The 20195-nt window shown below is 47.8% G+C and overlaps 1 protein-coding gene across 1 annotated transcript in view; it reads right to left on the minus strand.

The window, feature by feature from the left end:
• Positions 1 to 6540: 6540 nt before the first annotated feature.
• The window catches only part of IFTAP (intraflagellar transport associated protein), a 112415-nt gene continuing 98760 nt past the window's right edge, over positions 6541 to 20195 (minus strand). The window contains exon 8 of the mRNA XM_068160768.1: positions 6541 to 6967. The gene's annotated coding sequence lies outside the window, so the exon portion shown is untranslated. The remainder of the gene's footprint in view (positions 6968 to 20195) is intronic.

Here is a 20195-nt window from a genome sequence, read left to right on the forward strand (position 1 = left end):
CGTTCAGTTTTAAAACAACGAGTACTCAGAATGTCATCTTTAGTCCACCAATGAAGCTTTTGCACTCACACTGCTTGCCTGCAAGTAGTTTCCCTTATCTGTGGAGAAGGAGCCTGGCCAGCTTCGTCTTCATGGCTTAAGGAGAGTCACAGTATCACAGTATCACATTATCGCTAAGGTTGGAGAAGACCTTGAGGATCATCAAGTGAGTCTTGCTAACATTAAACAACTTGTGACTCTCGACCATATTGGAAAAATAAAGATGTAACATACCTTTAGAGCAGATTGTAGAGGACAATGCTGAGGATTGACTTGCTGTATTTGTGAATCTTTGTGCCTTGATCTTTATATGCAATGTATTCAGACCTGACTGGGTCTTCCTTGCTAATGTTTTTTCTTGTTTTCATTAGTCTTAGTCTGCTTAAGTGCCATTGTGCCCTGTTATTGATAATGACCTCATTGCCCTCCTGAAAGGTGGTTGTAGCCAGGAAGGGGTTGGCCTCTTCTCCCAGGCAACCAGCACCAGAACAAGGGGACACAGTCTCAAGCTGTGCCAGGGGAGGTTTAGACTCGAGGTGAGGAGGAAGTTCTTCACCGAGCGAGTCATTGGTCATTGAAACGGGTTGCCCAGGGAGGTGGTTGAGTCATCGACCCTGGAGGCGTTCAAGGGGAGATTGGATGTGGCACTTGGTGCCATGGTCTAGTCATGGGGTCTGTGTTGATAGGTTGGACTCGATGATCCTCGAGGTCCTTTCCAACCTAAGTGATACTGTGATACTGTGATACTGTGATGCTGTTAATGTTATTCTCTTTAATGCACATGATGATCAACTTATGCTGTATGGGATGGGAGCAACTCCCATGACCAGATTGCTCACAGAACCAAAAACGGGGATTTGTGGCAATGCTGTCGATGAGCAGTGTGAGCAATCTGGCAGTATAGGCTTAGAGCCTGACATGGTGGTAGGCCATGCTCAGCATAAGTGCAGAAGTAGCTAGCAGTTCAGCAAAACAGTGCTATGCCTGCACCATGTAACTAAAGCAGGGCACTGGTAGGTATAAACACAGAGAGTTATCTTAGAATAACAGGACACACACCTGCACCAACAACCTCGCGTGTTATTAGTATAATCTATAACAGTGCGATGTGTGGTCACTCGTGGGGAACCGATGAAGCTATGCCAACGATGCTCTCCGAGTCTATAGAAGCTGTAAAGGTTCCCTTAATAAAGGAACAATACTGAATCATATTGGTCGTTCATATTGAATCCATTCTCTGTTGTCGACAAGTAATTACTTCATAGAATCACAGAATCATAGAATAATAGAATCATAGAATGGTCTGGGCTGGAAGGGACCTCCAAAGCTCATCCAGTCCAACCCCCTCTGCAGTCAGCAGGGACATCCTCAACTAGATCAGGTTGCCCAGAGCCCTGTCCTGCCTGACCTTGGAAACAAGCACATAAATGAAACATTAAACCACACCTCTCCTTTGTAGTGCTCGCATATCATAGCAAGGCTGTTTTTCCTGCCTTTCTTTGCCAGTAAAGCTTGTACCGGGGCAATGTATGGTTTATTATGATGTGAAAAACCCACAATTAGCTAATTAGAGGGGAGTGCTGGACTACAGTGTCACTGGGAGGGGAGTGAAAAATAGACTTCCTCCTGATGATCAAGCAATCCAATTTTGACTCCAGACTTTTTCTGGATGTAGCAGAATCTTGCCTCTACACACTGTTAGTTTTTGCCACCTGGATTTCCATTTCCCAGCCATCTGCTCTTTCACTCAGCCTCTTCTGAAATAATTTCTTAGCTCCACAGGGTCCTCAAAGCATCCATTTTGTTACTGGGCCTCAGGAGATAGCTCAGTTAATTCTTTCTGAATCAAGCAGTAGAAAGAGATTCTACATAAATGAAACAAGTTCCCAAGGCTTCTTATGATTATTTGATAATCACAGAATCCCAGCACAGTGAGGGTTGGAAGGAACCTCCGGGGATCATCCAGTCCAAACCCTGTACTAAATCAGGGGCAGCCACAGCAGCTTGCCCAGGATCACTATATCCATGTGGGTTTGGAATCTCTCCAGAGAATCCACAACCTCCTAGAAATGGCAGTAAAGAGCAACACTGAAAACACCAAGTGAAGCTGACCAGGCTCATTTGAATTACCTGCAGTGAAAGTTCTTCATGTTCCAAGTAGCCAATCCCAAACTGAGTGCAGTGTCTGTAATCATCACGCTTGTGGACTTTGCTGAGGTACAGTTGTCTTTTCTCCCAGACAGCTGCTTCTTTGTCAGAAGGAAAAAGCCTCCTACAGATTTCTAGCACCCATTCCACTATAAATGTTCTTTCTGGGTCTTCTCAGTCCACTACTGCATGCCTGAACTTGGTTGTCTTACAAGATCTGATGAATGTTCACTGCAAGGCAGTAGTGCTTAAGTAAACAAAATGTTCTTGATACCATTAAAAATGCTTCCAAGGTTGAGTTTTCCCAGAAGAGAAACTGTCTTTGCAGTAACTATTTTGATAAAAATCCTGACATATGTAAAGGTTTTTCTATCCTATCTCAGGCCTAGGGATCATCCAATCTGTTTAAAATTCCCTCCTGGCCTGTTTGCAATCTATTTTGCAGCCAGCTGTGTGAAAGGGCTGTCACTTCTCTTCTGCCTTTCTCCTTAAGGCTGTAGTAACCTAGGTATGCATGGTGTGGTTGTCAGCAGGCACTGTCTTAATACACAATAATTCCTCTTCGCCTAGAGAAAACACTCTGAGATCAAAAGTCATGCACTTTGGGACATGGTTTAAGGGCAATGCTGGTGTTAAGTTGGTGGCTGGAGTTCAAGAAAGACATTGAGGTGCTGGAGCAGGTCCAGAGAAGGGCAATGAAGCTGGGGAAGTGTCTCAGTCCGGAGAGGGAAAGAGACTCAAGTTCTTTTAGAACATTGCTGTGTTGTGAAATTAGAGGCACAAACAAGGCCAAAGTATCAACAGCTAGACTATTTATTACATAAATAAATTGGACATAAGAAGGGGAGAGGGAGAAAAGAGAGAGGGAGAGAGAGAAGAGAGAGAGAAGAGGAAAGGAATTATATTACCACACCCCTCATCCCCCCCAAGACAGTTAAAGTCTGTGGAGGAAAGGTGCTGCAGGAGATGTTGGGTCTGTAGAGAAACGGTGCTGAGGCTTTTGCTGGTGAAGAGCTGTGATCCTCTGGGGAGATGTTGGGTTGGTACAGGAACGGTGCTGAGGCTCTGGCTGGAGAAGAGCTGTGGTCCTCTGGGCAGCCTCTTTTCGCCGGAGCAGCATTGTCCCGGCTTTCCCTTCTCAACGGCCTGGTCCATCTCCTGTGTTTTCCTTCATCTCCGTTTTTCTCCCCGTTTTTCTCCTCTTTTCCTCTCTCTTCAAACCAGTAGTTGCTCAAGTCTTTTATACAGTTTTTAGTCCTTAGGTATGTATTCAAATATTGTCCCTCAGGAATTCCAGGGGCAGGAAATAATCCTTAGGTAAATATCCATGTATCGTTTACCAGGAAATCTTTCTGTGTATTGCTGTGTGTTTGGGCAAGATTTTTGGGGGGGGCGGGGGGGGGGGGGGGGGGGGGGGCGGAATCTCCGTCTCCCCCGTCTCCATCCAGACAAGCCCCCCACATTCCTTACACATCAGGAAACAGGTGGCAAAAACCATTATGTCACCCTGCCCAGGGTACTTGATGGGTGGAGATTATCTTGCCCTGAAGGCGTGAATGGCTGGGTCATTGTTGTAGGCCAGCTGTGGCCCAGTGAGCAATGTTATCTTTGCACCTTCCAAGAATCCTTAGTGGCTCTGCCCAATACATATTGTCTGGGCAAACAGCAAGTGATTTTATCTTTGTTGAGTACACCAAGAGAGACAAACTTATTAGTCTCTCACAGGAAGGGTCTGCAGAGCAGGGCTGGTGAGAAGCAGCTGAGAGAACTAGGGGCGTTTAGCTGGGAGAAGGGGAGGCTGTCTCGGTCCGGAGAGGGAAAGAGACTCAGTGCTTTTGAATATTCCCGTGTTGTGAAATGAGAGGCACAAACGAGGCCAAAGATTCAACAGCTAGACTATTGATTACATAAATAAAGTGTATGGATCAGAAAGGGAGAGGGAGAAAATAGAGAGTGAGAGAGAGAAGAAAGAGAGAAGAGGAAAGAAATTATTTTACCACACCCCTCACCCCCCAAGACAGTTTGAGTCTGTGGAGGAAAGGTGCTGCAGGAGATGTTGGGTCTGTAGAGAAAGGGTGCTGAGGCTTTGGCTGGAGAAGAGATGTGATCCTCTTCAGCTCCATGAGTTGCAGCAGGCGGAATTTAGGACATGGAGAGAGGGTTCTGCTTCTTCCAGGCTCCATGCTGATGTCTCTGTCATCTTTCCTCTCCTGTTTTTTACTTCAGAGCAGCATTGCCCCAGACTTTTCCTTCTCTCATGTTTTCCTTCTCAGCAGCATTGTCCTTCTCCTGTGTTTTTCTTCATCTGTGTTTTCCTTCTACTATGTTTTTCTTCTCCTAAGCCAGTTGTTGCTCAAGTCTTTTATACAGTTTTTAGTCCTTAGGTATGTGTCCAAGTATTGTCCCTCAGAAAATCAAGGACCAGGCAGTGAATCCATTGTCTCACCATCCTCCCTTTCTGGGGTACCTGATGGGTGGAGATGATTTGTCTTATGCATATTCAGGGGTGACCTCATTGCCCTGTGCAACTACCTGAAAGGTGGTTGTAGCCAGGAAGGGGTTGCTCTCTTCTCCCAGGCTACCAGCACCAGAACGAGGGGACACAGTCTCAAGCTGCGCCAGGGGAGGTTTGGACTCGAGGTGAGGAGAAAGTTCTTCACCGAGCGAGTCATTCGTCATTGGAATGTGCTGCCCACGGGGGTGGTGGAGTCACCGTCCCTGGAGGTGCTCAAGAGGAGATTGGTTGTGGCACTTGGTGCCATGGTTTAGTCCTGAGGTCTGTGGTGATAGGTTGGACTCGATGATCCTCAAAGTCTCTTCCAAACTTAGTTATACTGTGATACTGTGATATTCCCAAAGGTACTAATAACAGTGGCCTCGGCCCATTGCTGTCAGGCCAGCTATGGTCCAGTGAGCAATGTTATCTTTGCGCCTTCCTAAGAGTCCTTCCAGTGTCTCTGCCCAATATACATCAGCAATTGTCTGGGCAAGCAGCAAAGGTGATTTTATCTTTGTCGAGTCACATCAGAAGAGACAAGATTTTAGTCTCTCACAGAGGCTGAGGGGAAACCTCATTGCTCTCTACAGCTCCCTGAAAGGAGGTTGCAGCGAGGTGGAGATTGGTCTCTTCTCCCTAGTATTGGGTGATAGAAGGAGAGGAAATGGCCTGAAATTGTGCCAGGGGAGGGTTAGGTTGGATGTGAGGACAAATTTCTTTGCTGTGAGACTGGTCAGAAACTGGGACAGGCTGCTCAGATTAGTGGTGGAGTCACCATCCCTAGAGGTGTTCAAGAGACCTGTGGCCATGGCACTGTGGGATGTGGTTTAGTGGCCATGGTGGTGTTAAGTTGACATCTGGCCTTGATGATCTTCAAAGTTTCTTCAAAGTGAAACAGTTCTATGATTCTGCAGTTCTATGTCTCTTCACGCACTATTGTTAATTCAATGTACTCTCTTTTGGATAGCTAAGCAGATAAAGTGCTGTGGTGTATGTGAAGTGAAGGCTGGAAGTTAACCCTTTTAAGCTCTCTCTTTGCCCATTGGACTCAATGATCTTAGGGGCCTTTTCCAACCAGAACAACTCTGTGATTCTGTAAGACCTGCAGAGTGCTGTGCCACACCACCCCAAAAAAAGCCCAACCAAACAGCAACACCACTGAATCGTACTAGTTCAGGAGGATCCTTACAAAATGACAGCCTTCTTCATCCCACTGACATTATAGATTACGTTTAAGAAGGCACTTAGCAGGATGAATTATTTGTTCTTATCTGCAAAGCAGATTTCTCGCATTCCTGAGTCCCAAATAAATACTCTTAGATCTGTTGGTTATTTCGAGATCAATAAACATCACCTCATAAGAGCAGAAAATTAGTTCATCAATAGGCATTGGCCACTGCACAACTCCAAAACTGAAGCTATGCAGATGGAAAGGAGTTGCTCTGGGTGTGCATGGGTGGCTGGCTGGAGGAGGGGGTGTAGTGTCTTAAGAAGGCTTCCTCCCTGATGTGCTTGATGCTGAAAGCCAGAAGTTTATCTTGGGTCACAAGAACCCCATGGACACTGCAGGCCTGGGGCAGAGTGGCTGGAAAAATGCTCAGCAGATCCCCTCTCAGCCTTCTCTTCTACCTTCACTATCATAGGACACCCAGTCCTAAACTCAGGACATATCTAACAGGCAAACTTTTCAGAACAAAGACTGGGTCTTTGTCTCAGTTTGGAGAGGGAAAGAGACTCAGTTCTTTTGAATATTCCTGTGATGTAAAATTAGAGGCACAAACGAGGCCAAAGTATCAACAGCTAGACTATTTATTACATAAATAAAGTGGAAATAAGAAGGGGAGAGAGAGAAAATAGAGAGGGAGAGAGAGAAGAGAGAGAGAAGAGGGAAGGAAATATATTACCACATCACTCACCACCCCCCACCCATCCATTGAATCCATTGTCTCACCATCCTCCCTTCCCAGGGTACTTGGTGGGTGGAGATGATCTTGTCTTATGCATATTCCTGAGGGTGGCCTTAGTCCATTGTTGTCAGGCCATCTGTGGCCCAGTGAGCAATGTTATCTTTGCACCTTCCAAGAGTCCTTCCAGTGGCTCTGCCCAATACACATCAGCTATTGTCTAGGCAAGCAGCAAGTGATTTTATCTTTGTTGAGTCACACCAGGAGAGCCAACTTTTAGTCTCTCACAGTCTTCTTGGGTGCTTCCTACTGGAGGTGGAGCATTGAGGGTCCAGAGTGATGTCAGTAAGCAGGATGAAACATCTGTCATTCCCAGCTCCTGCAGCATGGAAGCATAGAACCATAGAATGATTTGGATTGGATGAGGCCTTAGATAATCTAGTCCAACCCCCTGGCAGTAAACAGGGATATGCCCAAATAGATCAGGCTGACCAGAGATCATCAAGCTTGGCCTTACATGTCTCTGGGAATGGGGCCTCCACCACCTCCCTGGGCAACTGTTCCAATATTCCACCACCCTCCTAGTAAAGAACTTCTTCATAATGTCCTGTTCATTGCTTGGTTCAGTTGCAAGTAAGTGGGTTAGATCCACATCAAAAGGCAAGTCCCTGGTAAAGGATCACACAGCTATCCTGAACCAAAAGTCAGTGTTTGATTTTCCTGGGTCCTATGTGGTTTCAGCAAGGACTTGGTGATGGAGAGGCTGTTGTTGTTCTCTTCTCACAGGTACTTAGTGATGGAGCAAGAGGGAATGGCCTCAAGCTGCAACTGGGTAGGTTTAGACTGAGCATTAGGAGGAATTTCTTCAGGGAAAGAGTGGCCAGGGATTTGAATGGTTAAGGGATGACCCTTGTAGAGTAGGGTTCTGGGTCGGACTTGGTGATCCTGAGGGTCTTTTCCAACATGAATGTTTCTGTTATTCTGTGACTTCAGCCAAACAGCTCAAGTTCATTTCAAACATCTCAGTCTTGGGTTCACTGTGACTGCTTTTGGTGCTCTATCTACTGCCCTACAGAGTCACTAAACTTCTCTGGGAGAATAACAAGCAGGCAAACAAATTTAAGAGAAAGATTTTGGTGCAGACCTCCAGTTTTGATTGGGCTTGAGTCTCAGGAGCATGTAGCTATGGTGATGGTAGTTTTGACCAGCTAACTTGGGCAGCCTGCTCCTGTTGCTGCAGGCACTGCCAGCTCCTCAGCATGGGAGGCTGTAGTTCCCCCAGGGAAGTGGGAGCACACATTGTTTAGAAAGCAGCAGTGAGGAAGCTCCTGCCTGCAGCATGCTGCAGTGTGACAAATGGAATCTCATCAGCCACATCTGTCTTCAGGACAGCTCCCAAGAGTAGGAGGAGGTTTCACACAGTATCAGGCACCTTCATCTGTGTATTGGAGGAAAATCATCAGCATCAAATTCAGATGGCTCAGACAAAACAATTTCTTGTACGTGTCCCCTCTAGCCCTGCCTGGCACCTCCACCCTGCAGACAAGGGCAGAATTAATTTTCCCTTCTCTGTTCACAGCAAATAAAGAAGACAATGTTCACTCTGCATCATTCCATCTTTCATCTTAATTATCACTGAGAAGACTACAGAAATCATTATCCTGATGATGATGAACATCCAATTAGCATTTCCCATATAAATTTCAGCTCATGAAGGAGGCTGTAATGGATGATGCAAATTCCTAATGGTATTGTATATTTTTTTTCTTCCTAGCTGAAAAATTGAGGTGCTTAACAAAATGAAATTTAATCTGAGTCATTTTGAAACAAGTCAAGAACCTTAATTACTTGACAGGGAAAGGGGAAAAGGAGAGACTGAAATTACATCTTAAAACTCGGCATGTTTTAGAAGACTTTGCCTTTCCAGGTCACTTCTCAAGCTTTCTCTCCTCCTAAACACTTGTCTGGTTGTGCTTAGTATGTGTTAAACCACTGAGAAAAAGCTGGTAGAAGTGATTTCTATCACTACTTCTACTATTTAATACATTAGATAATTATTCCAAGTAAACATTCCGTTACCATTGAATTCCCACCCACTGTACTTGCACGTAGAGTGAAATTGCCAATAACTGACCTGCACAGGCAGGGGAGTTGGGCAGAGGGGAACCTTGTGAACAAGGACAAGTGTAGAGTCCTGAACCTGGGGAGGAATCACCCCCTGTAGCAGTACAGGTGAGAGGGAGACCTGCTGGAAAGAAGGTCTGTGGAGAAGGACCTGAGAGTGCCAGTGCACAGTAGCTTCCCCATGAGTCAGCAATGTGGCCCTGTGGCCAGAAGGTCATCAAAAAGATTGTGACCAGTGAAGTGAGGTTCTTCTCCCACCCTGTTCTGCCCTAATGAGCCCACAGTCTGGTTCTAGGCTCCCCAGTTCAAGAGAGACAGGGAACTACTGGAGAGAGTCCAGCAGAGGCTACAAAAGCTGCTGAGGGGCCTGGAGCATCTCTGTGAGGAGCAAAGGCTGAGAGCCCTGGGGCTGTTGAGCCTGGAGAAGAGCAGCCCCAGAGGGGAGCTGAGCAATGCTCAGCAAGAGCTAAAGGACCTGTGGGGAGCAAGAGGCTGGGGCCAGACTCCTGTCAGTGGTGCTCAGAGACAGGACAAGGGACAATAGGCACAAACTGGAACCCAGGAGGTTCCATCTGAACATGAGGAGAAACTTCTTTGTTGTGAGAGTGACGGAGGCCTGGAACAGGCTGCCCAGAGAGGTTGTGGAGTCCCCTTGTCCGGAGAGTTTCCAACTCCACCTGGCCATTGTGGTCCTGGCCGAGCTGCTGTGAGTGCGCTGCTTTAGCAGAGGGGTTAGACTGGATGATCCCATTTCCGTGATGGGATTCTGTGAATCCCCACAGGAAAGACGTCATAAAGGCCTTAAACACATAGAAATAACCACACAGTAGGCAAACCTTGGCTGAGGAGTGAACTGCCTAATGTCTACCTAAGAGCTTATTGCAGATGAGGCTTTGTTCAAATGTTTTACACTTCCTGGTTTTATCCTCCATTCCATTGTCACTTCACTGCATGCCTCTACAGATTCCCCAGTATTAAATATGGGTTACAATCTTGCTTTGCCTTTACTTACTGAAATAAATTACTCTTCTGAATCTCTGTGGTCTTAACATAGGCCAGAAGGACCTGCGTGGGTATATCAGGAAGGTCATATTTGAGATGTACAAACAAGAATGAATGTGGAGCATCATAGAATCACAGAATCATAGAATTCAGAACATCATTGAATCACAGAATCACAGAATGGTCTGGGCCAGAAGGGACCTCCAAAGGTCATCCAGCCCAACCTCCCCTGCAGTCATCAGGGACATCCCCAAGTAGATCAGGTTGCCCAGAGCGCTGTTGAGCTTCACCTTGAATATCTCCAGGGATGGAGCCTGAACCACCTCCCTGGGCAATCTGTTCCAGTGTTCCACCACCCTCATGCTGCAGAACTTGTTCCTAATATCCAATCTAAATCTGTTCTGCTCTAGTTTGAAGCCCTTGCTCCTCATCCTGTCCCTGTAGGTCTTTGTAAACAGTCTCTCTCCATCCTTCCTGTAGCCCTCTTCAGGTCCTGGTAGGCTGCCATTAGGTCTCCCTGGAGCCTTCTCTTCTTCAGGCTGAACAACCCCAGCTCCCTCAGCCTCTCCTCCTAGCAGAGCTGCTCCAAACCACTGATCATTTTCGTGGCTCTCCTCTGGACCTTCTCCATCATATTCAGATCTGCTTATCAAATAACAAAGGGATAAGGCTTTATAGCTCCATAATTCTAGGTGATATCCTCTTAAAAGTCCCTCAGGATCTAAAAGAAGTTGGGACAGTTTTATTGCCCTACCAGACAAATAAACATGAAGCCAAAGTTCCCAACAGGAAGTGCAGAAGCTTCTGCACTTCTGGGCATCTGCAGCACAGCAGCTGAGTTTCAAAGCTAAAGCTCATTAATAATGATTGGCAAGTCCCTTCAAACAGAAAGGCAAATAGGTGAGTGGGAATCTACTTAAGAAGCTGTCATGTCCTTGATGAGGAGTGAAAGCCATGGCTAACGTATGTTCTACTAAATCTGCTTGTTGAGTAAATAAATCCAGCAAAAAGAAAAGATGCAGGTGTTACCTGAGCCATGCCATAATCTCAGCCTCACCAGTCCTGGACACCAGACATGTATAAGGCAGGTGCAAAGTGCTTTGAGCTAAAAAACAATCCTCGAGATTCTGGAATTCTGTGACTAAGCTAAGAACATGGAAAGCTACAGAGCAAATATTGAATGAAAACTAATTAAGATCATCAAAAGAAAATCACAGAATTATAAATAGGTTTGGGTTGGAAGGGACCTCCAAAGTTGATCTGCTCAAATCTCTTTGCAGTCAGCAGGGACATCCTCAACTGGAGCAGGTTGCCCAGAGCCTGACCTTGAATATCACAGAATCACAAAACATTAGAGATTGGAAGGGAACTCCAGAGATCATCCAGTCCAACCCCTCTGCCAGAGTAGCATCACCCAGGGCAGTCTGCACAGGAATGCATCCAGGTGGGGTTGGAAGCCTCCAGAGAATGAGACTCCACAACCTCTCTGGGCAGCCTGCTCCAGGGCTCTCTCACCCTCACACCAAAGAAGTTTCTCCTCATGTTCAGCTGAAACCTTCTCTGTTCCAGTTTGTCTCCATTGCTCCTTGGCTTATTGCTGTGCACCACCCACAAGAGCTTGGCCCCCTCCACTTGACCCCCAGCCCTCAGATATTGATAGACATGGATCAGATCCCTATCAGCCTTTTCTTCTCCAGACTAAACAGCCCCAGGGCTCTCAGTCTCTCTTCACAGGGGAGATGCTCAAGTCCCCTAAGCATCCTCCTGGCTCTCCCTTGGACTCTCTCCAGCAGGTCTCTGTCTCTCTTGACCTGGGGAGCCCAGAACTGGGCACAGGATTGCAGCTGTGGTCTCAGCAGGGCAGAGCAGAGGGAGAGAAGAACCTCCCCAGCCCTGCTGCACCCCAGGACCCCATTGACTCTCTTGGCCACCAGGGCACATTGCTGTCCTGTGCAGAACTTGCTGTCCACAAGCACTCCAAAATCTTTCTCCATGGAGTTGCTTTCCAGCAGGGCAGCTCCCAGTCTGTACTGGTGCATGTTGTTATTCCTCCTCAGATGCAGCATCCTTCACATGTCCTTATTGAACTTCACGAGGTTTGCCTGCACCCAGCTCTCAGCCTGCCCAGCTCTGGCTGGATGGCAGCACAGCCTGAGGAATATCAGCTTCCCACCAGTTTGGTACAATCACGAACTTGCTGAGGATATTCTCAATCCCCACATCCAGGTCATTGATAAAGATACTGGAGAAAACTGGGCCCCATACTGGTCCCTGGGCAACAACACTGGCCACAGGCCTCCAAGTTGACTCTGTGCCACTGATGACAACACTCTGAGCTCTGCTGTGGAGCCAGTTTGCAATCCACCTCACAGACTAACCCTCTGTTGCACATTTCCTGAGTGTTCTGTGAGGATGTTATGGGAGAGAGTATCATAAGCCTGCCTGAAGTCAAGGTAGATGACATCCACTGCTCTTCCCTTATCTACCCATTTGGTCACAGATTCATAGAAGGCTATCAGATTAGTCAGGCAGCATCTCCCTTGGTAAATCCATTTTGGGTACTCCTGATGACCCTCTTTTCTTCCATGTGGTTATGAACAGAATAGAATAGAATAGAATAGAATAGAATAGAATAGAATAGAATAGAATAGAATAGAATAGAATAGACCAGGTTGGAAAAGACTTTTGAGATCATCGAGTCCAACCTATCACCCAACGCCATCTAATCAACTAAACCATGGCACCAAGTGCCTAATCCAGGCTCTTCCTAAACACCTTCAGTGATGGTGACTCCACCACCTTCCTGGGGAGGTCATTCCACTGGGCAATCTCTCTTTCTATGAAGAACTTCTTCCTAACATCCAGCCTAAACCTCAACTGGCACAGCTTGAGACTGTGTCCTCTTGTTCTGGTGCTGGCTGCCTGGGAGAAGAGATTGACTCTTATCAGGCTACAACCTCCTCTCAGGTAATTGTAGAGAGCAATAAGGTCTCCCCTGAGTCTCCTCTTTTTCAAGCTAAGCAACCCCAGCTCCCTCAGCCTCTCCTCACAGGGCTGTGCTCCAGACCCCTTGCCAACTTGGTTGCCCTTCTCTGGACACCTGCCAGCAAGTCAACCTCCTTCCTAAACTGAGGAGCCCAGAACTGGACACAGGACTCAAGGTGTGGCCTAACCAGTGCTGAGCACAGGGGCAGAATGACCTCCCTGCTCCTGCTGGCCACACTATTCCTGATGCAGGCCAGGATGCCATTGGCCCTCTTGGCTGCCTGGGCACACTGCAGGCTCATGTTCCTCCTCCTATCAACCACTACGCCCAGGTCCCTTTCTGCCTGGCTGCTCTCCAGCCACTCTGACCCCAGCCTGTAGCACTGCCTGGGGTTGCTGTGGCCAATGTGTAGAACCCGGCACTTGGATGTGCTCAGTCTCCTGCCCTTGGACTCTGCCCATCTGTCCAGCCTGTCAAGGTCTCTCTGCAGAGCCGCTCTACCCTCTAACAGATCAACTCCTGCCCCCAGCTTGGTGTCATACGCAAACTTACTGATGATGGACTCAATGTCCTCATCCAGATCATCAATAAAGATGTTGAACAGGATGGGGCCCAGCACTAATCCCTGGGGGACACCACTAGTGACTGGCTGCCAGCTGGATGTTTACATTCACCACCACTCTCTGGGCTCAGCCCTTGTAGTGGTTTGAGCCTTAGCTAGGAGTTAAGAGCTCAGATGGGTGCAAGGCTGAGAATGTCTCCCCCACTATCCCCTCCTCTCTCCCAACAGAGAGGAAAGAAAAGGAAAGGGAAGGAGCAAATCCACCAAGCAATAATTTGGAGTCAGCTTGGAAATAGAGAGGTAAGGAGTTTTCTTTAAACAAAATATATATATATATAAAAATATATAACAATAACAGGTAAGGTTCACAAGGACAAGGAACAAGGATGGATGGGAGGGGGGAAAAAAAACAAGAATACAAAACCAGTCTCTGTCTCTGAAGAGGTGCTGAGGCACCAGGGAGAAGGATCAGGCCTGACCACGTGGCAGAGGAGCAGGAGGGCAGCTGCAGTAGCTCTCATCCAGGAGAGGTAGGAGCCAAAAAGGAGAGCTAATGGCTGCAATGTCCTGCTTTTGATACCCTAGCTGGGCAGGGAGGGGGGGAGTGGAACAGACTCAGTTTCCCAGGGGGAAAACTCCCTGCAGGGAGGGCAAAGCACTTGCAAGCCCTCCACCCTGTTTTCAGGACGGGTGTTAATGCATCACAATCCACCCTCTGTTCCACTTCCACTCTCCTGTCACAGTCCCCTCATCCAATCTTGACACGTGGTATTCGTATCCTCGATGCCAGTCCCTCGCTATCCCGGCTCGCTCCCTCTCAGGGCAGTCTCTCTCTCTCTCTGGTGATGGTCAATGCAGGTGGTGCTTGAACTGGGCAGGGATGTGGAGAAGAATCAGGGATCAGTCTGTCTTTGAAAGGGAAATGTGGTGGGTTTGGAAGGGGTAAGGCCAAGAAGCCTCCTCCCTTCCCCCTTGTAAGGTAAAAGGGAAAAAAAAATTGAAGGGAAAGGGAAAAAAAAACTCGCAAGCTGAATTAGCAAAGCAGTGGAGCTATATTTACAAAGCAATGTAGGGTTTGCAGGGGAATATTTACAAATTTACAATATCTACAATATATACAAAGATATACAACAGAGTAACACAGAAATGAGAGTGACCCCCTCGGCAGAGAGGGGTTCCCCACCTCCGCTCTCCCCTCTCTCCCCCCCTTTCCCCAGAATGGGATAGAAAGAGAAAGAAAAGAGAGGGAAAAAAAAAGTGTTAGAAGCAGTTTGTGTTAATTGGAAAGGAGTTAATATACAGGCCTGGTATCTTGTTTTCAAGGCCGAGGCCTTGGCAGAAAGCCCAGCACAGAGACAGAGCTGCAGAGCTGCTGCACCATGGAAAGGTAGAAGCAAGACTGACAGAGAAGTGCTGGAAATGTCCAGTTCACTCCCAGTTCCGAAGGTGCTTCCTCCCACTTCACCAATGAAATAGTTTAGATTATTCCTTCCGTTTACCAACTTCCATCCACCATATTCCCTTTCTTAAGGGGGCAACGTCAACCGGCCACAGGAAAGAGAAAAATCAGGAGCAGTCTGTTACTGTAGGGACATCAGGACCAGTTCATTGCTGTAGGGAAGCAGGAACAGGTGCAGGTGAGATGACCAAGGAACTCTCTGGGTTGGTGTGTGGTTGTTCATGTTGAGTGCTGGATGCTAGGCTGGTATTAAGCTAGGAGGGAGAAACTTAGAACAACTTAGAATAGAATAGAATAAACCAGGTTGGAAGAGACCTTCAAGATCATCGCATCCAACCTATCATCCAACACCACCTAATCAACTAAACCATGCAACCAAGCACCCTATCAAGTCTCCTCCTGAACACCTCCAGTGATGGTGACTCTACCACCTCCCCAGGCAGCCCATTCCAATGGGCAATCACTCTCTCTGTGTAGAACTTCTTCCTAACATCCAACCTAAACCTCCCCTGGTGCAGCCTGAGACTGTGTCCTCTTGTTCTGGTGCTGGTTGCCTGGGAGGAGAGACCAACTTCTGCTTGTCTACAACCCCAGGTTCACAAGGACAAGGAACAAGGATGGATGGGAGGGGAAAAAGAAAAAAAGAAAAACAAACAAGAATACAAACCCAGTCTCTCTCTCTGAAGAGGCACGGAGGCACCAGGGAGAAGGATCAGGCCTGACCACGTGGCAGAGGAGTAGGAGGGCAGCTGCAGTAGCTCTCATCCAGCAGAGGCAGGAGCCAAAAAGGAGACCTAATGGCTGCAATGTCCTCCCTCCTAGCTGGGCAGGGAGGGGGAAGTGGAACAGACTCAGTTTCCCAGGGGGAAAATGCCCTGCAGGTAGGGCAAAGCACTCGCAAGCCCTCCACCCTGGTTTCAGAATGGGCATTAACCCACCACAGCCCTCCAGCCAGTTCCTAACCCAGCGCAGATGACCTCCAGGACGAGCTGCTCCATTATCTTTCCAGGAATGGAGGTGAAGCTGACTGGTCAGTAGTCACCTGGGTCTTCCTTCTTGCCTTTTTTCAAGACTGGAGTGACATTGGCTTTCTTTCAGTCATCAGACACCTGAATGGGGCCTCAACTACCTCCCTGGGCAACCTGTTCCAGTGTTCCACCACCTTCCTTGTGCAGAACTTGTTCCTAATATCCAATCTAAATCTCCTCTTCCCTCACTTCAAACCATTGTCCTCATCCTGTCCCTGCAGGCCTTTGCAAACAGTCTTTGTCCATCCTTCTTGTAGCCCCCTTCAGCTACTGGCAGGCTGACATTAGGTCTTCCTGGAGCCTTATCTTCTCCAGGCTGAATAACGCCAGCTCCCTCAGTATTTTACCACTCTCATTATGAAGAACTTCCTCCTGATGTCCAGCCCAAATCCCCCTTGCTCCATTTTCAAACCATTGCCCCTCCTGCTATCACCACAGGCCATTTTGAACAGTTCCTCCCCAGACTTCCTGTAGGTCCCCTTCAGATATACAGTGCTTGGTGAAAAGGGCTTATGCTACAGCTTAGAGGAAGAATTTCTGTGCTGTGAAGAGCACCATGAGCAGCCTCATCTTTCATCTCATATTTCATCTGAAGGCTCATACCTCACACAGACCCCCTCACTTTGGGCTTCCCCACATAAATATGGAATATTGTGTCCAGTTCTGGGGCCCTCAATTCAGGAAGGACCTCATGGAACTTCTTGAAAGAGTCCAGCACAGAGCCACAAAGATGATTAAGCGAGCTGAACATTTTCCCCTTGAGGAGAGCCTGAGGGAGCTGAAGGCTCTGTAGCTTGGAGAGGAGGAACCTGAGGGTGACCTCCTTGCTGTTGCTAAATCTGTGCAGGCTAAGTGCCAAGAGGACGGAGCCAGGTTCTGCTGGGTGATGCCCAGTGACAGCACAAGGGGTGGATGTTGAGGCATAGGAAGCTCCATGGAAACATGAGGAAGAATTATTTCACTGAGGGTGATAGAACCCTGGAACAGGCTGCCCAGGGGGGTTGTGGAGTTTCTTTCTCTGGAGATAGTCCAAACCCACCTGGATGTGTTCCTGTGTGATGTGCTGTAGATGACCTTCCTCTGGCAGGGGAATTGGATTGGATGAGCTTTCGAGTTCCCTTCCAACCTCCAACATTCTGTGATTCTGTCATACTAGCTAGGAAAACAAACCCTGTTTCTCTTAAATATACAAAGCCTGTGGCGTGAAATTTAGCCATCATGAGGTGGTGGAATCTCCAGCAGAATATTTGTCTTTCCTGGAAATCTCATTTCCTAGTCCCACAATTTTCCACCAGATACAGCAGTCGTAGGATCTAACTAAAACACTTCATGCCTGGCAGACTGAATCTGAATGTTGTATCCTTGCATCCATGCTGTTTAAAACAAAGGTGGATTTGGGGAGGATCCTACTTTTAACAGGACAGAGCTAGAAATATCCCTAGTGGTGTTCACCAGGACTCAGTACTGGGTCGAGTTCTCTTTAATATCTTCATCAATGATCCGGACAAGGGGACCTAGGTGCCCTTAGTGTGATTGCAGGTGACACGAAGCTGGGCAGGAATGTTGTCTGCTTGATGGTAGGGATCTGCAAAGGGATCTGACAGTATGGATCCATGGGACAGGTTCTATTGTATGAGATTCAAGATCAGGTGCTGGGTCCTGCACTTGGGTCACAACAACCCCCTGCAATGCTCCAAGCTTCAGGCAGAGTGTCTGGAAACTACCCAGTGGCAAAGGGGGTTCTGGTTAACAGTTGGTGGAGTATGATCCAGATTGTGCTCGGGTGGCCAAGAAGGCCACCAGCATCCTGGCCTAGATCAGCAATGTTGTGGCCAGCACAAGCAGGGCAGGTATTGTCTCATGTACTTGGCAGTGGTGAGGCCACACTTCGAATACTGGCTTCAGGTTTGGGCTCCTCACTCCAAGAAGGATATTGAGGAGTTAGAGCATGTGCAGAGAAGGAAACAAAGCTAATGAAAGGTCTGGAGAACAAGGCTGGAGAGGAGCAGCTGAGGAACCTGGGGTTGTTTAGTCTGGAGAAAAGGAAGTTGAGGGGAGACATCATTGCTTTCTACAAGTCCCTGAAAGGAGGTTGGAACCAGGTGGGGATTAGAATCAGGAGGAGGAAAGGACCTGAAATTGCACCCGAGCAGACCAAGGTTGGATATTAAAAAAAAATTCTTCACCAAAAGGCTTCTCAAGCACTGGAACAGGCTGCACAAGGAGGTGCTTGAATCCCCCTCTCTGGAGGTGTCTAGAAGAGGCAGAGATGCGGTGCTGAGGGCCATGGTTTAGCAGCAGAGTTGGTAGAGCTAGAGAATGGTTGGGCTGCATGATCTGAAAGGTCTTTTCCAACCAAACTGGTTCTAAGCCTGTATGATTCTGTGCAAATGACCACATTTCAGCAGCAGAATTCTCTGGTTCCCTCATATTAGCTTGAGCAGGGCACTGAAATATTAATAGAATTTCTTTCACACAAGAGAAACAGAAAGGTTCAGTGGCATTCTAAATGGCAGCTAGTGCTCAACTTATCTACTCATTAATAACTGTAATTTGTTCTCATAATGCCAAGCTGCTCTTACATGGTATCCTCGGAGCTATGTGACCCTCTGCAACTGGAAGCTCTGTCATGAAACTGTGAAGTCAAGTGGCTACACCCTGATAGTTCAATATTAAGTGATCACTAATAAGGCTACAGACAAGTCATCAATGTGATTAACAGGCTGACAGCCATTGTTCCAGAGTGAAATACCTTGCTGGCAGAACTCACAGATATTCACATATTACTTTTTGCTTTGTTTTGGGGGCTTGGGCAGCTCTGGCAGTGAATTTAGGACCCAGCTGGATCTTTGGCCCATTAGACTTCTTTTGCTTTTTAGAATCATAGAATTATCAGGGTTGGAAGGGACCTCAAGGCTCAGCCAGTCCCAACCCCCCTGCCATGGCCAGGGACACCTCACACCACAGCAGGTTGCTCACAGCCACATCCAGCCTGGCTGCAAACACCTCCAGGCAGGAGGCTGCCACCACCTCCCTGGGCAACCTCTGCCAGTCTCTCACCACCCTCATGGGCATCAACTTCTTCCTAACAGCCAATCTCAATCTACCCACTTCTAGTTCTGCCCCATCCCCCCCATTCCTATCCCTCCCTGACACCCTCAAAAGTCCCTCCCCAGCTTTCTTGGAGCCCCCTTCAGAGACCAGAAGGCCACAACTAGGTCTCCTCAGAGCCTTCTCTTCTCCAGACTGCACAACCCCAACTCCCTCAGTCTGTCCTCACAGCAGAGCAGCTCCAGCCCTCTGCTCATCCTCGTGGCCCTGCTCTGGACGCCTTCCAGCACCTCCAGATCCTTCCTGTAATAGAGGCTCCAGAATAGGACCCAAAGCTCCAGCTGTGGTCTCAGCAGAGTAGAACAGAGGGGAAGAATCACTTCCCTCGACCTGCTGGCCACACTTCTCTTGCTGCAGCCCAGGATGTGATTGCCCTGTTCCATTCCCAGGGGGTTTTGTTGTCTGTTTGTATGGGCTTCACATTCAATCCATCCTTCATCCCAGTGATCTGCCTCTGCTCTGCATCTTTTCCTCTGTGGTAATGGTTGTGACAGGCAGTGTGAGCAATCTGGCAGTGTAGGCCTAGAGCCTGACATGGTGGTAGGCCGTGCCCAGCATGAGTGCGGAAGTGGCTAGCAGTACAGCAGAACAGTGCTGTGCCTGCTCTGTGTAACCCAAGCAGGGCACTGGTAGCCATAAACATAGAGAGTTATCTTGGAATGACAGGACACACACATATATCAACAGTCCCGCGTGTTAACCAATAATCCACAGCAGTACAGTGTGTGGTCACTCGTGAGGGGCCAATGAAGCCATGCCAGCAATGCCCCCCGAGCTTATATAAGTTGTAAAGTTTTTCTTAATACGCACTTTTTCTGCGCACTCCTTACTAGCCTGTCAGCTCTACTGTCTGCTTTGCACTATGCTTGCTTTATAACGGAACAATGATGAAGCAATAAAGGAACAATACTAGATCATATTGATCAGCCGTATTGGTTCCAATCTCTGTCGTCCCCAGATTCCTCCTTCTCACTCACCAGCACTCTTTCTTACTCACCAGCACTCTTTCTTCTCACCAAACACAAGCAAGTGGTACATAAAGAGCTAGCAGCATATTGAACTGGGATTGTTTAGCCTGGAGAAGAGGAGGCTCAGGGGAGATCTTATTGCTGTCTACAACTACCTCCAGGTGGGGTCTCAGCAGAGTGGAGCAGAGAGGGAGAATCACCTCTCTGGCCCTGCTGGCCACATTTCTCTTGGTGCAGCCCAGGATGTAATTGGCTTTCTGGGCTGCAAATGCACACTGCAGACTCTGCTCTTATCACAGAACCAACCAGGTTGGAAGAGACCTCCAAGATCATCAAGTACAACTAATCACCCAACCCTAACTAATCA

Source organism: Melanerpes formicivorus, unplaced genomic scaffold (genome assembly GCF_026170545.1).
Source record: "Melanerpes formicivorus ecotype bairdi unplaced genomic scaffold, bMelFor1.0.p_v2 SCAF_52, whole genome shotgun sequence".
Lineage (NCBI taxonomy): Eukaryota > Metazoa > Chordata > Aves > Piciformes > Picidae > Melanerpes > Melanerpes formicivorus.